The 14,004-nt window shown below is 45.6% G+C and overlaps 1 long non-coding RNA gene across 2 annotated transcripts in view; it reads right to left on the reverse strand.

Moving 5' to 3' along the window:
* Positions 1–4,440: 4,440 nt before the first annotated feature.
* Positions 4,441–14,004, reverse strand: part of LOC112578822 — a 126,458-nt gene continuing 116,894 nt past the window's right edge. For both annotated transcript variants that reach the window (XR_006544590.1, XR_003103215.3), the window contains exons 2-3: positions 6,345–6,523; positions 4,441–4,638 (exon numbers count right to left, since the gene is read on the reverse strand). This is a non-coding gene — a long non-coding RNA (uncharacterized LOC112578822). The remainder of the gene's footprint in view (positions 4,639–6,344; positions 6,524–14,004) is intronic.

Below are 14,004 nucleotides of genomic sequence, written 5' to 3' on the forward strand. Positions count from 1 at the left end.
GGACCAAGGAAGAAGGAACAAAAACCAGTTAGACGTCAACATAATTTCTGTTCAGAACTCCAGATTCTAGTCAGAGGCCTGTGCTGAGATGTTTTCTTTAGGCCCAGACTTAACATAGCTTGCTTTCATTTGATTTTTAAAATTATCCTAGAGGGCTTACCTGGTGGCTCAGTGGTAAAGAATCTCCCCGCTAGTGCAAGGGACACGGGTTCAATCCCTGAACCAGAAAGATCCCACATGCCGTGGAGCAACTAAGTCCATATGCACCACAACAATTGAGCCTGTGTTCTAGAGCCGGGGAAGTGCAACTGCTGAGCCCAAGTGTTGCAACCACTGAAGCCTGCATGCCCTACAGCCTGTGCTCTGCAACAAGAGAGAAGCCACTGCAATGGGAAGCCCACACACCACAACTAGAGAATAACCCTGCTCGCTGCAACTAGAGAAAAGCCCACGCAGCAACAAAAACCCAATACAGCCAAAAGTAAAATAAATAAATAAAATAAAATAAATATAAAAAATATCCTAGAGCAGCAGTAAAAAGAAAAAACAAACAAAAAAAACACCCTTGGTACACAACCTGACCAGTGACCTAGCCCAGAGATAAAAACTAGTGCTCATCTCTGGGCCCAGCTGGTAGACTGGCTGGGCTGCCTGGAGTCTAGAGGGACAGAGAGTTTAAGGATTTCCCAGTGTAATTAAAGACACAGGTGGCAGAAACGGCGGCAGGCCCAGATTGGGAAGGAATGTCCCATTAGAGTCATGCCAACCCAGGTAATAGGGAGACAACCAGGCTCTACCATATATTTCTGAAACACTGAATTTGTGAATGAAAGGCGATTTGAATTTATGTCAACAGGAATCAATTCGGGCTTTGGAAAATTAGGATTTTGGTCACCTTTATTAAGGTTATCCATTTCCAACCAGGACTCATTTAAAAGCCCTACATTTAGCTGATTTTTGGAACATGGCAGAGTTTGAAGACTAGTCCTTTATAAGCCTAGTTTACACCAAGTAAAAAAAAATAAAGTCATTAAGTATGTATGTGGCATTGAAGCTGTAGTTATATTTTATCTGGAGTTGGGGGTTGAGAGTCCCTTGGACTGAAAAGAGATCCAACCAGTCCTGGGTGTTCATTGGAGGGACTGATGTTGAAGCTGAAACTCCAATACTTTGGCCACCTGATGTGGAGAGCTGACTCATTTGAAAAGACCCTGATGCTGGGAAAGATTGAGGGTTGGAGGAGAAGGGGACAACAGAGGATGAGATGGTTGGATGGCATCACCGACACAATGGACATGGGTTTGGGTGGACTCTGGGAATTGGTGATGGACAGGAAGGCCTGGTGTGCTGCGGTTCATGGGGTCGCAAAGAGTTGGACGTAACTGAGCAACTCAACTGAACTGAACTGGGTGTAGGGGGTGGGGTGAAGAATCAGACTTTCAGCTGCTTCTATTAAATTGGCCATCATCAGAGTAATTCCTTAGTGAGTTTCCTCCAAAAGTTCAAAGCACTCTTCTAGGCAAATTACCTTTCTGGTGTATGCCTAGTATATCATCACTTTGCAGCCAAAACCCCAGGAAGCTCATAGAAACCGAGGGTCTTGCCCAAGGTAATACTCTTAAGAAGGCCACCAAGCCCCTTACACCCTCGTTTTCTGGTCCTACTGTCTGTCAGATCAGATTCCAGGACTTAAAAGGGAGAAAGTAGAATTTCTCCAGGATCTGCCCAACTAGATGGAGTCCTAAGTGAGTTGTCAGAGGTGCTATCTGGAACAAGACCAGGTGGGAATCTTCTCTCAGAATTTCCTGAGAGCAAGATTTCAGAAATTCTCCAGCACATAGATGGCAGGCCCCGGAGACCAGCCCTTTGGACGACAGGAAGCAGAGAGGCAGGAGTCAGGGTTTCACGGACCCTGAGCCAGGGTGGGTTTCTCTTTTCCTCCATTTCATGAGAATATATGAGTGTTGTGATTCATATAATTGAACCCCCTCCTTAATAAATATTAAGGTAATCAGTGTTCATTCACTAAATGTTAATAACTCTTCAGGTCTGTAAAGTTCAACTTCGGAACTCTAACAAATGAAACTAAGAGAATTAAGACAAATGGAGAGAACAGCAGATGGAGGAGAAATGCATTCTGAAACCTCATTTGAGTGAGGTTTTCTTTCCCCTAGAGAGCACCAGGCCAGAATGAACTTCAAACATGAAGAAATCCCACAAAGAATGCATATTCTGTTTTTCCCTCCCCGCCTTGTTGAAAACTCCATTCACCATTCCTCCTTCAACAGTCAGGCCACTGTCCCCGCCACTTGGCAGGGCCTTGACTCGGCCAGCAGCAAAGGAAATGTTTTAACAGCCCTGTTAATGCTGCAACAGAGGTTTATTGTTAATACATAGACAATTTAGGGCAAAACGGCTGCCGCTTCCCTGGCCCACCTGGTCTGCTTGGAGGACCCGCTGGCCCAAAGGCCAAGTCCCAGCCAAGCAAGGATTAGCCCTGAGGCCGGAGACCGGGGACCACAGAGCACAGAGGTCTGGAGTTTAGAGTTTGGGTCTGAGTCAAGATTTTCTCACAGAACCTGTAACTTGTGGCAAATTGCTTAATATTTTTAAAGCCTCATGTGCTTAACGCTTTACCTGGCACATAGTAAGCACTCAATAAAGAGCAGTGCTTTTTTTCCTTTGTTTAAAAAACATTAGCATTTCTGTATATATACAAAATAAAGTGCATAAACGTATATATTGCATAGATCTTAAATGTAAGAATTTGATGAATCTCACCATATATGAACATCACCCAAATCAGCACATGGAACATTTCTAGCACCCTAGAGGAGCCATTATGGCCCCTCCCCAATTACGCTGCCCTCCCCCACCTTTCCTGACATCTACCACCAAACAAACATTTTGACTGTTCTTGAATCTTCTGGAAGTTTCTCTGCACAGGGTACACACTTTTCATGTCTGGTTTCTCTCACTCAGCGTTTTGTCTCTGTGTTGTTTTGTGTACCAATACTTGTTCTCTTGTGTTGAACACTATTCTGTTGTGTGAATACACCATAATTTTATTTATATTTTATTGGTTATGAATCTTCTAGGTGTTTCCAGTTTGGGGCTATTATAAACAAATCTGCTATGGACCTTCTGGTACATATCTTACTATTTTTTCATAGGACAGCATATGAGGTCTGCTTCCCTCATTACTGGTAGATCAACTGTTCCAAAACCATTTTTCTCTTCTGCTTTTCTCATCTGTCTTTTCAGTAAATATATTCAAATCCTGACTGAAGCAATTTCTAATGTTTTCCATTTCTGTTTCTCTCTATACATTGTGTTGTTTAACTTCTGAAGACCAAAAAATGTCATAGGTGGCTGAAGAACCCCACAACAATATCTGCAGAGTTGTATTTTTTTTCAGTAGTCTTATATGGATGTGAGAGTTGATCATGAAAAAGGCTGAGTGCTGAAGAATTGATGCTTTTGAGCGGTGGTGTTGGAGAAGACTTTTGAGAGCCCCTTGTACTGCAAGGAGATCAAACCAGTCAATCCTAAAGGACACCAATCCTGAACATTCATTGGAAGAACTGATGCTGAAACTAAAGCTCCAATACTTTGACCACCTGATGTGAAGAGCTGACTCACTAGAAAAGACCCTGACGACAGAGGACAAGATGGTTGGATGGCAACAGTGACTCAATGGACATGAGTTTGAGCAATCTCCAGGAGATAGTGAAGGACAGGGAAGGCTGGCATGCTGCAGTCCATGGGGTTGCAAAGAGTCAGACATGACTGAGCGACCGAACAACCACAACAACATAAAATGGTTTTCCCTTAAAAACCCATGGCTATGGTCTGCTTTTTCTGTCAAAAAGCATTTCTCTGGACTAAGCTATAAGACAAGAACTGGGAAATATGCTGCAGGGAAAAGCAAAGGTTAGCTTGATATGCCTCTTACTTTCAGAAGCTCATCATCTCGGAGAAGGGAGATGTCCACAGTCAGTTACAGTATCACGGGTAGCCTATGCTCAGTGCAATAAAAGATCCATGCAGAATCCCACAGGATGCTCACAGGAAGAGACCTCAGGTCATCTTTCCCAAACAGATCATCTCCAGGACACAATACCCTCTCACAGAAACCCCATCCCTAGAACCTGTAATAATGTGGGATTTAAGTCTGATTCTTATTGGGAGCCTTTGAAGACAATGGGAGACAGTGGGTCCCACATTTAAAGAAGACAAAGATGATACATGTTCCCAAAACACAGGGTATGTAGGATGGAGCATTTCCTCCAACATATTTGCCCAGAAATAAGTATTCTCCATTTTATTTTGCCCTTTATGTCCAGGAAAAAGCCCATTTAACTAAAGCTGGGAGGCTGAACACCAGGGACATTTCAGGTTCTCTGAGTCCCAGGGGAAAGAGATGCATGAAGAAATCCAGTGCATTTAATAAACAACGTTTCAAATAAAGGATACATTGTGGTTTTTGTTTGTTTGTTTGTTTGTTTTTAAGAAGCAAATAAGGACACTGTACAGGAGGCGAAGAAAAGTTCAGCTGAAATGCTCTCCTCTTATCTCAGACATCACGGCTTCTGGGAAAGATGTCCACTGCATTCCAGCTCCCCATGGAGACCAGACCTGCGATGGGAAAAATGCAAGGAAGCAATGGTGAAAACCTGGCCATCAGTGATGGATCTGTTCCTCAGATGTATATTTTCTGTATTTATGTGCACATGTAAGTGTCAGAGGGGCTTCCCGGGTGGCGCTAGTGGTAAAGTGGTAAAGAATCTGCCTGTCAACGCAGGAGATTTAAGAGATGCGGGTTTGATCCCTGGGTCAGGAAGATCCCCTGGAGGAGGGCATGGAAACCCACTCCAGTATTTCTGCCTGGAGAATCTCATGGACAGAGGACCCTGACAGGCTACAGTCCATAGCGTTGCATAGAGTCAAACACGACTGAAGCAGCTGAGCACACACGCATGTAAGTCTCAGAGACATTCAACTCAAAACACAGGTGACCCTCCGGTACAGGGCAGAGTGCCACCTTCTCCTCCTTCTTCACACTTTTCACAAATCAACCTGCAGACCCCCATGAAGGTTCAGGCAGGGGACACCCCCTCTGCTAGCACTTGCTGGCCCTTCCAGAGGCCTAGAAATTGTGACCAATGTCTTTGAGATATAAATATTTATGTTTCAAGTTTTTGTATCTTTAAACAAATTTACTGTTCATTTGAAAATTGAGTAAGAAAGCTCTAGCCACTCTCACTAAACTGAAGGGCAGGATTCTGAGGTCTCAGACAATAACATCTCTCTCTGGGAGCAAAGCTCTTGGCCCCACCCAGCTGTGTGGGGACTCCGGCCCGGTGTGGGTATGCTGGACGCCCGCCCTCCCTCTGCCCACAAGATTTCCATTGACGTAGGTGGGAACCCTGGATTCCAAATGCACAACCCCAAATAGGTCAGCAGAGGAAGCCTGTCACAAAAGGGAACCTGTCTCTGAAACGCCAGCGTGGGACACCTTCCATGAGAGACAGTCTCAGGAAGATGAATATTCAATCCCCTGCTCTAATTATTTCCGATTATTTTCTAATTCATTAGAAAAGTCACTTCGTGGTGGCTTCTGTGAGGGTCTGTCTGTAGCTATCGTGAGGTTTCATCAGTAAAAATCCCTTCAGTCTTGGACTTTAAAAGATAAAGAGATGAACCCAGCATGGACATCACTTTGGAGCTGAGCAAGGATCCAGAAAGGCAAGAAAAATGCAAAGTGCCTTCAGGGTCAGCCCAGCTTGTGTCCAGGACCCCCCTCTCCCACCCTCACTGTGTGTGCAGCATCCAGTTAGCACATCCCAGCTCATGCTGGGTGCCCTGCCTCAAGCTATGTGCCAGATCCTCCTGCCCCCACTCCCATGTGTCCTACAGGTTTGAAAAAATCACCTCATTTGGGGGCTTAATTTGTGGTCCCAATAAAATCAAAGTGCCCCCAGGAAAAGGGAAAATGAAGCCCAGAGACCTACTTCAGATGGGGAGTTGGTTAAAAGCAGGTTTCGATAGGAGGGTGGAAAGAAGGGAAGGCAGATGCTGGAGAGGGACGCACATCCAGATGGATGACCAGGTTTGATTGGGAGAGGGTGCTGTCAGGGGAGCGGGCGGGGAACATGTCCCCTCCTTACTCCTCCCTGCTGAGGAGCCCTTCAAGTGGCTTTCAGAAAGATGTCTGAGGCTGAGACTTGTCTGTGTGTCTGTAAACAACGTGTGTCAGGATCTTGCTTGATTCATGCAGCCATCCTAGAAGTCAGGTATTAATACTAATGGCTTGTTGTGTGGATTAGGGATTCCAGCCTCACCTGCCCAGGGTGGACAGGCCGTGAGGGAGACCTCACACCCTCACTCGCTCCCTAGCACAACCAAGCCGGAAGCTCTAGTCCAGGCGCCGTCATCATCTGCCATCAGCTTCAGTCTCCTGGAGAGGAGGCGACGAGGGGGCTTGGTGATCACTCCTATTCTTGAGATTTTGTGGTCCAGGCTGAAATGAAGAGAGCCAGTTGCAAGCATCAGATGGCCTGAAATCAACAGTAAAATGAAAGAGCACCGCTGTCCTGCTGCCAGCCAGCGGCAACCGAGCTTTCTCCCCAGCCCTTTCTTCCGCCCCAGTTACGCCACTGAATGGATCCCAGGAATGAACTCCAGGTCACCACACCCCTAGGAAAGGTCCAAACCTGCCTCTGGGGGCAGGAACCCGCACCAAGTTCCAATTAGAAAACCATCTGGGAGGAGCTGGGATGAGGATTAGCAAGTAGAGCTATGTTAGGGGAAGTTCAGCCACTTCTTGGCAGTCTGAGCCAGCATCTGATTGATTTATCTTCTACTTTAATCAGTGAAAAACTGACATTTGTGTACTACTTTAGGGTTGACAAGAGATTTTTATGCATTACTTCACTAGTCCTCAAAGCAATGATGAAAGTTAATCCCTGATTTTACAGCTAAGGGAGCCAAGAGGTCCAGTGACTGGCTCAGTGATTCAGCCGATAAATTTCAACATCAGAATGGAAATCCAAGCATTTGGTTTTCTTTTTTTTAATGATTGAAATTTTCAAACATAAGAAGAGCAGAGAGAATGGATCATCCCTGGGTCCATCACCTAGCTTTAGTCATTGTCAGTATTTTTCTGGTTTGCTTTGTCTATTTTTGTTTTGCTGAAGAAATTTCACAGACATCCCATCATTTTATCCCAAAGTGTTTGGTGTGCATTTCAAAAAAAAAAAAAAAGACCACCTGTATCTTGGAAGGAAAGTTATGACCAACCTAGATAGCATATTGAAAAGCAGAGACATTACTTTGCCAACAAAAGTTCATCTAGTCAAGGCTATGGTTTTTCCAGTAGTCATGTATGGATGTGAGAGTTGGACTGTGAAGAAAGCTGAGCACCAAAGAATTGATGCTTTTGAACTGTGGTGTTGGAGAAGACTCCTGTGAGTCCCTTGGACTGCAAGGAGATCCAACCAGTCCATTCTAAAGGAGATCAGTCTTGGGTATTCTTTGGAAGGAGTGATGCTAAAGCTGAAACTCCAGTGCTTTGGCTACCTCATGCGAAGAGTTGACTCATTGGCAAAGACTCTGATGCTGGGAGGGATTGGGGGCAGGAGGAGAAGGGGACAACAGAGAATGAGATGGCTGGATGGCATCACTGACTCGATGGACTTGAGTCTGAGTGAACTCTGGGAGTTGGTGATGGACAGGGAGGCCTGGCGTGCTGCGATTCATGGGATCGCAAAGAGTCGGACAAGACTGAGCGACTGAACTGAACTGATCTTGGAACCCAAGCCCAGTGCTCTGTCCACTACATACTGACACCCAACAGAACTTACCTGTAGATGCTGAGCATGTGCTGGACTAAGTGACCTCTCTACGCTGAAATTTTTGTTTTTGGCAACCAAAGCAGCATTCACCATGATGGCTTTTGTGCACTGCTCTCTCCTTACCTTTCAAAAGTGTTTCTCTCCTGTTTCTGACTCTAAGAATTAATAGCTCTTTGACAAGTGAGCTGAGAGAACCAAGTTGTGGTGACTGAAAATTAGAGCTGGATTTCCCAGTGGAAATGAACCAAAAGCATCTTTTGGGGGTCAACACAGTGGGGAAACTCGAAGAGCTTCCAGAATGATGTAAAAAGTTATTGACACAAACCTAGCATCAAAGTTTTAATCTTGAGAAAATAAGAGCTTGATGGGTCTTAGTGATGCTTATATCATGGTCTAGTCATGTTTATAGGTTGGATTTTCAGTGAACGCGATAACTCTTGCAGGATTTGCTGCTGCTAAAGACAGTCCTGGCTGTCACCATTATTAGAGAATTAAGAACTAATTAAGGTGCTCATTAAACAAAATGGAATTCCAGCAGGGTGCTCAGATCTAGTGAAGGAGCCTGGGTGTTTAGAAATTGGGAGAAGTGTCTTCTAAGACAAGTGAACGGGGTGAGGTTCCCCTCCATGCATGTTGGCTGAGCACAGACCCTTCAAGTGGCTCTTCCTGAAAGGCTTGTGAGGCTGAGGTTTTCCTGTTGGCTGTGACATCTTCCACATCCCTAAATGAAGGCTTGTGTAGCACCTGAGTCATGCACCCATCCTACGAGGCAGGTATCAGCTGCCTCATTTTGTGGATTACAACATCCTGCCTGAAGTGTTTCGGGGAATGGCCTCCCCAGATAGCCTGATGTATTTCTCAGGACTGGGGCACCGGTTAAGTAGGAAAAGTGCTGTCACCATGCGGAAGAAGGTGGCTGAGCCTGACTCCATCCTCACCCATCCCAAAGGGAGCCCCCTTCCCGGAAGGCCACCTGGGGGCGCTGAGCATCCTCACTGTGCTTGGTGGCAGCATCTGAGCTGCCTCTTGTTTTGCATGTGAACCCTCTGGGGCAGTAGCAAGTTGGAAGCCTGGTCCAGCACCTCGGTCAGCTGGCCTGGAAAGCCTGCTGTAAGTCTGGACCTGTTTCAGCCAACATATTTTCTACCAGCCAAAGAATCTATACCAGACACTGTCTTGGAAAACCCAGTCTCAAGAAGTAGTTTATTGATCTGGCAGATGATTAAAAGACAACAGAGATGAGCTCAAGTGATGCTTGGGTTTTTCCATCCTGAAAGGGAATCTGAAATTTCCTTGGGGGATTGTCAGCCCGTCCTGCTGTTGCAGGAGGCAGATGGCTCCTCCATTCAGTCAAAGATCATGCGAATGTCCCTGTCTCAGGCTTTCTTCTGTTCTCGGCAAGGGTCCACCCTGGATGCAGGCAGTCAGAATCTTGTTCCCGACTGTGCCTATGCCCAAAAGGAGCTGGTGCATGGTCCATCACCCAGGCTCTTGCCCTGGCCCCTCTGCTTATGGGATGGGGGTGGGGTGCGGTTACTGGAATGGTAAAACTGCAAAGTTTTAGGGCTGCTCCAGGAGGAAAGGAGGGAAAAACTGACGTGCTCACATTGCAAAGAGCTGACCCAGATCCAGGAGTCCAGAGAAGGCATGGAATTTGGGCTGGTGTGTATGAAGTCACCTGGAGTTGTCATCTGAAACAGACATTGCTGAGGCCAAACCTTGGGTGACCTCACGTCCTGTGCTGCTAAGCAGAGAGGCCATGGCTCGGGGAGAAATTACAGGAGCGTCAATGCTCAGCCAGCAGATTATTTACAGCCTGTTCCTAATGCGAGGGCTTTTACAGCAGTGGTTTTGTGGACAAAAGTACATATTAAAAGGCTAATGTGATCGCTCATGTTGGCAGTGACATATAACCAGGTTGGGTTTCACAGAACACCTAGAGCAGTGAAGCGTGCTTCAATCTGATGACACAGAAAGCAGTTCTGTGCTGGAACAAATCACACCCTGCCCAGGCGGCAACAAGAGAGCCTGACAACGAATTTCTTCAAAGCAAACTTTTCTCTCCTTCTCGTACACACTTTCCAACCCTGTTGTTCGAATTGTATGTGTATGCTTTTATACACCAGCTCCTGAACTACCAAAGAAAACTGATTCTGCTTTGGAAAACATGGACAATAAAAAGACCTAAATTCTCCCCTTCCTGCCACAAACTTCTCTGCAAAACTTGCCTATGGTTAAAAAAAAAAAAAGCATTGTCCCAGAAAAGCATGCATACAGATAGTTAGAAAGGAACTTCTTTCAACATTTTATGGAGAGATATTTTTAGAGATAACATGAGCCCCCTTTGCCCTCTCCTCCCACAACCTCCCAACTTTCGCAGCCCACTGTTTTTTGTCAAGGATCGTGGTAGTTACAGCTCATGAATCATCCGTCGCTTAGACGGACTCTGCCAAGAATGCTGATAGCATCACAGCCCCAGGGAGCAGCCTGCAGCGGCAGGACCACAAGGATGCTGGGGCAATGCCTTCTCCAGCCCGAGTCTGCATTTCTCATCTCTTTCACATAGACTGAAAACTCACGCTCTAACTCAGGCTCAGATCAGCTGGGCAAGCTCTCGGACACAGGACTTTACTACCCAAATAGGAATAGGTATTCCCAGGCCATCTAAAATGCTGGCATAGTTGGAAACACTCAGAAACAGTCAGCATCTTTTGTTAATGACGGTCACTGTGCTGTCTGATGCTCTGGATAAGCAGATGAATTCTGTTCTATCATTGTGTCCACAGTGCATTTGCGTTTCTGGATATTGGTCAGAACCGTTTGTGATCTAAACAGTGTACACAACTCACACACACACACGCACACACAGGGGAAGACATGCAGTGTTTACATACTGGCCATAATTTCTGAACCCAACATTAGGACATCTGGTGTGGTAGGCAAGAGTAATATTGTTTTATCTGAGGAAGTATATATAGCAAAGAAAAAAGTCACTGGGCAATAAATAAATTGAAACCTGAACTTCTCCAAATCAGGCATTTCAGCAAGTATTTGCTTCTCTCTTAAAGAGACAGACTAATCGCAGCACAGCTTTAAAGAGGCAGAACTTAACTTTTCACAAGTATCTTTAAGCAGTCCAGAGAGAAAAAAGTGACTGCATTTTCGAGGTGAGAATTTGGAGTCATGAAGAGGAGATGCCCACCCCTGTCATTCTGGGAAGCCTCGTTCCAAGACACCTCATTTAATGCGCATTCCATTAGCGACCCTGTCAAAGACCCTCACTTCCTTCCTCAGACACTGGCAGTAATGGCTTAAGAGTCGGGTTCTGGCCATTATCACAGACCTTGCTTCCTTCACTGGTTCTCGCTTCCAGGGAGATGGGGGCAATCAGAGCAGGAGAACTCAGACCGTGGGGGTGGGGTAGGATGCAGAGCCTGTTTAGAGTGCTAGATTCCCTGCTGGGAGGGTCAGAGCTTGCTCCTTGAAGTCCAGACTAGACAAGATTTTGTGGATATGCTGAATCAAACTAGGAGGAGTTGGGTGAGTCTTTAAATTTTCAATTAAAGGAAAGATTTCAGGGGACGTCCCTGGTGGTCCAGTGGTTAAAACTTTGCCTTCTGGGCTTCCCTGGTGGTCCAGTGGTTAAGAATTCACCTTGTAATGCAAGGAACATCCGTTCGATCCCTGGTCCTGGAAGATCCCACGTGCTGCGGGGCAGCTGAGCTCCTGCACGCTAGAGCCTGTGCTCTGTAGCAAGAGAGGTCATCACCATGAGAAACCCGCACAGCACAGCTAGAGAGTAGCCTCCTCTCGCCGAAACCATAGAAAGTCCAAGCAGCAACGAAGACCCACCGCAGTCAGTAAGTAAATACTAAACAACGACAACAGAAATTTGCCTTCTGATGCAGGGGGATGGGGATTCGATCCCTGGTTGGGGGGCTAAGGTCTCACCTGCCTCCTGGCCGAAAAACCAAAACAGAAAACAGAAACAATATTGTAACAAATTGAATAAAGACTTTAAAAATTGGTCCACAAAAAAAAAAAAAAATCATGAAAGAAAGAAAAGATACCAGGGATACTTGTAGCTCAAGTCCTTTTTGTTGTTGTTGTTGCCAGACTTGCCACATCAGTCGCTGGGAGGTATGCATGCAGATAGCCTAAGACCACCTCCCTTACCTGCCCCTCCCTCACCCAGGGCTAGGCTCCAAAGGGGGTCAGTTGGAATGAGGACAGTCGGCCCTTCTTATCCACGGCTCAGCATCTGTGCTCAACCAAAATAATTCAGAAAGTTCCAAAAAGCAAAACTTGAACTTGCCTCTTGCCGGCAACTATTTCATAGTATTGGCATTATGTTTGTCACTATTTACAAAGCATTTGCATTGTATTAGGTATTATAAGTCATCAAAAGATGATTAAATATATAAGAGAAGGAGTTTGGGCTTTTTGAGTGTGAGCCACCCTTTTTCTTTCCTAGGCCCTGCAATAAACCTTTCTTTGCTCCAAAGACTATAAAGTAAATAAGTTTATATGTAATAAATAATACAGCATTTGATACAAGGGACTAGAGCATCCATGGATTTTGGTATCTGCAGGGGTTCTAGAACCAACTCTGCATGGATACTGGGGATGACTGTGTAAGTTAGTTTTCAGATGAAGAGGCAGAAGGAAGCCTCAAGTTAGTGAGCAGAGGTGTTTTTTTTTTTTTTGGTGAGAGTTTCAAATAAGTACCTTTCATTAATGTTGATGTGAACTGTACTGCCTTACACCAACTGGTTAGCAAGTTGAGTAAATACTCTTATGGGTCTGAAACAGTCCTCTCTCTTTATATTTATAAAAGAAAGAGAAAGAAAGAAAGGAGAATTCAACGGCAGGATCCAGACTCGCCACACGATCTTCTCCATAAATAACACGTTTTGCTTAAGAGATAAGGTGGACTCCGGGCATCTGTTAATAGTCTTTCTCTGGAAGATAAATGCTGCAACATTTGTAGAAAATGAAACTCGCAGAGAAGCCAAGACTTTTCTTGTCAAAACAAGGGGATTATTTTCTAGCAACCAAGGTCAGTCTTTTTGACCTTGCCTGCCATTCGGGTGAATGAGATAATAAAAGAGGGAGCTGGAGCTGGGCTGAGATAGCTCATGTGTGAAGGGCCTGGGAAAGAGACTCAGAGATTTGTGGAGAACTCCACTTTATGCAATGGCTTTTCCTAAAAAGATGCCTCCTCCACCTCTGTCAACCGTGCGGCAATGACAGGGCAAGGAGGGGTGGAATCGTGTGGAGATGGCGACCGTTACATCATGCATGGCTCCTAAGTCTGCCAGCCGTGGACTCCGGTTCAAGGACTGCAGACGCGGCTGTGCCTGATGGAAGGGGGCAGCCCTGGGACACGCCGCAGACCTTTCTCAGACGTGCCGGCAGCGCGGGGCCCCAGCTCGCCTTGTAAAAGTAGCTCCAGAGCAAATCATTAGCACATCTAACCTCAATATTTTGAAATCCAAAAACAACATTGAGTCATGCCGGTCGTACTGTAAAGTTTTACTGCATTAAAAAAAAAAAACAGTCAAAAACAAGCAGGGATCATGTGAATTATCTCTTTACATGTGTCAAGCCCAGGAATTTGACACATGGCTCATGATGGTGGAATGAGCTGGGCAGTCACCAGGAATATGTCGTTAAGAGGAAACTTGTCCCGCCTGGGGGTGTGTGGCATCTCCTCAGGCAGCTTCTCTATAGTCTGAACCACATACCTGGCATGGGGTGTCTGATCATTGAGAAAACGGGGCTATAAATACCCTTCATCCTGTACTAAAAATAGATTCAGTTAAAGCAACAAATCCACTGAGGGGAGTACTGACCACTGCAGACATCAGTTTATGTCTCCTAGCAACTGTGTTGTCCTGGTCATGCTCTCTGTGAGCCTGTGGAGTCAGGTATCTTATAATTTTTAGGAGAAAAATGAATGAATGAATGAATCCTCTTCTGGGGAAAGCTCAGTATGTGTTGAGGGAAACTACCCATCCACGCTTTCTAGAGGCTTTCATGAATCTCCAGGTCAATCTTCCCTGGAAACAGTCCACTGATTTCACCTCAAGGGTCAACTTTGTAAAAATACTCAATTGGAGGAGCATCCAAGAACAGTTCCTTAGCC

The sequence above is a fragment of the Bubalus bubalis genome, chromosome 14, assembly GCF_019923935.1.
Source record: "Bubalus bubalis isolate 160015118507 breed Murrah chromosome 14, NDDB_SH_1, whole genome shotgun sequence".
NCBI classification, from domain to species: Eukaryota; Metazoa; Chordata; class Mammalia; order Artiodactyla; family Bovidae; genus Bubalus; species Bubalus bubalis.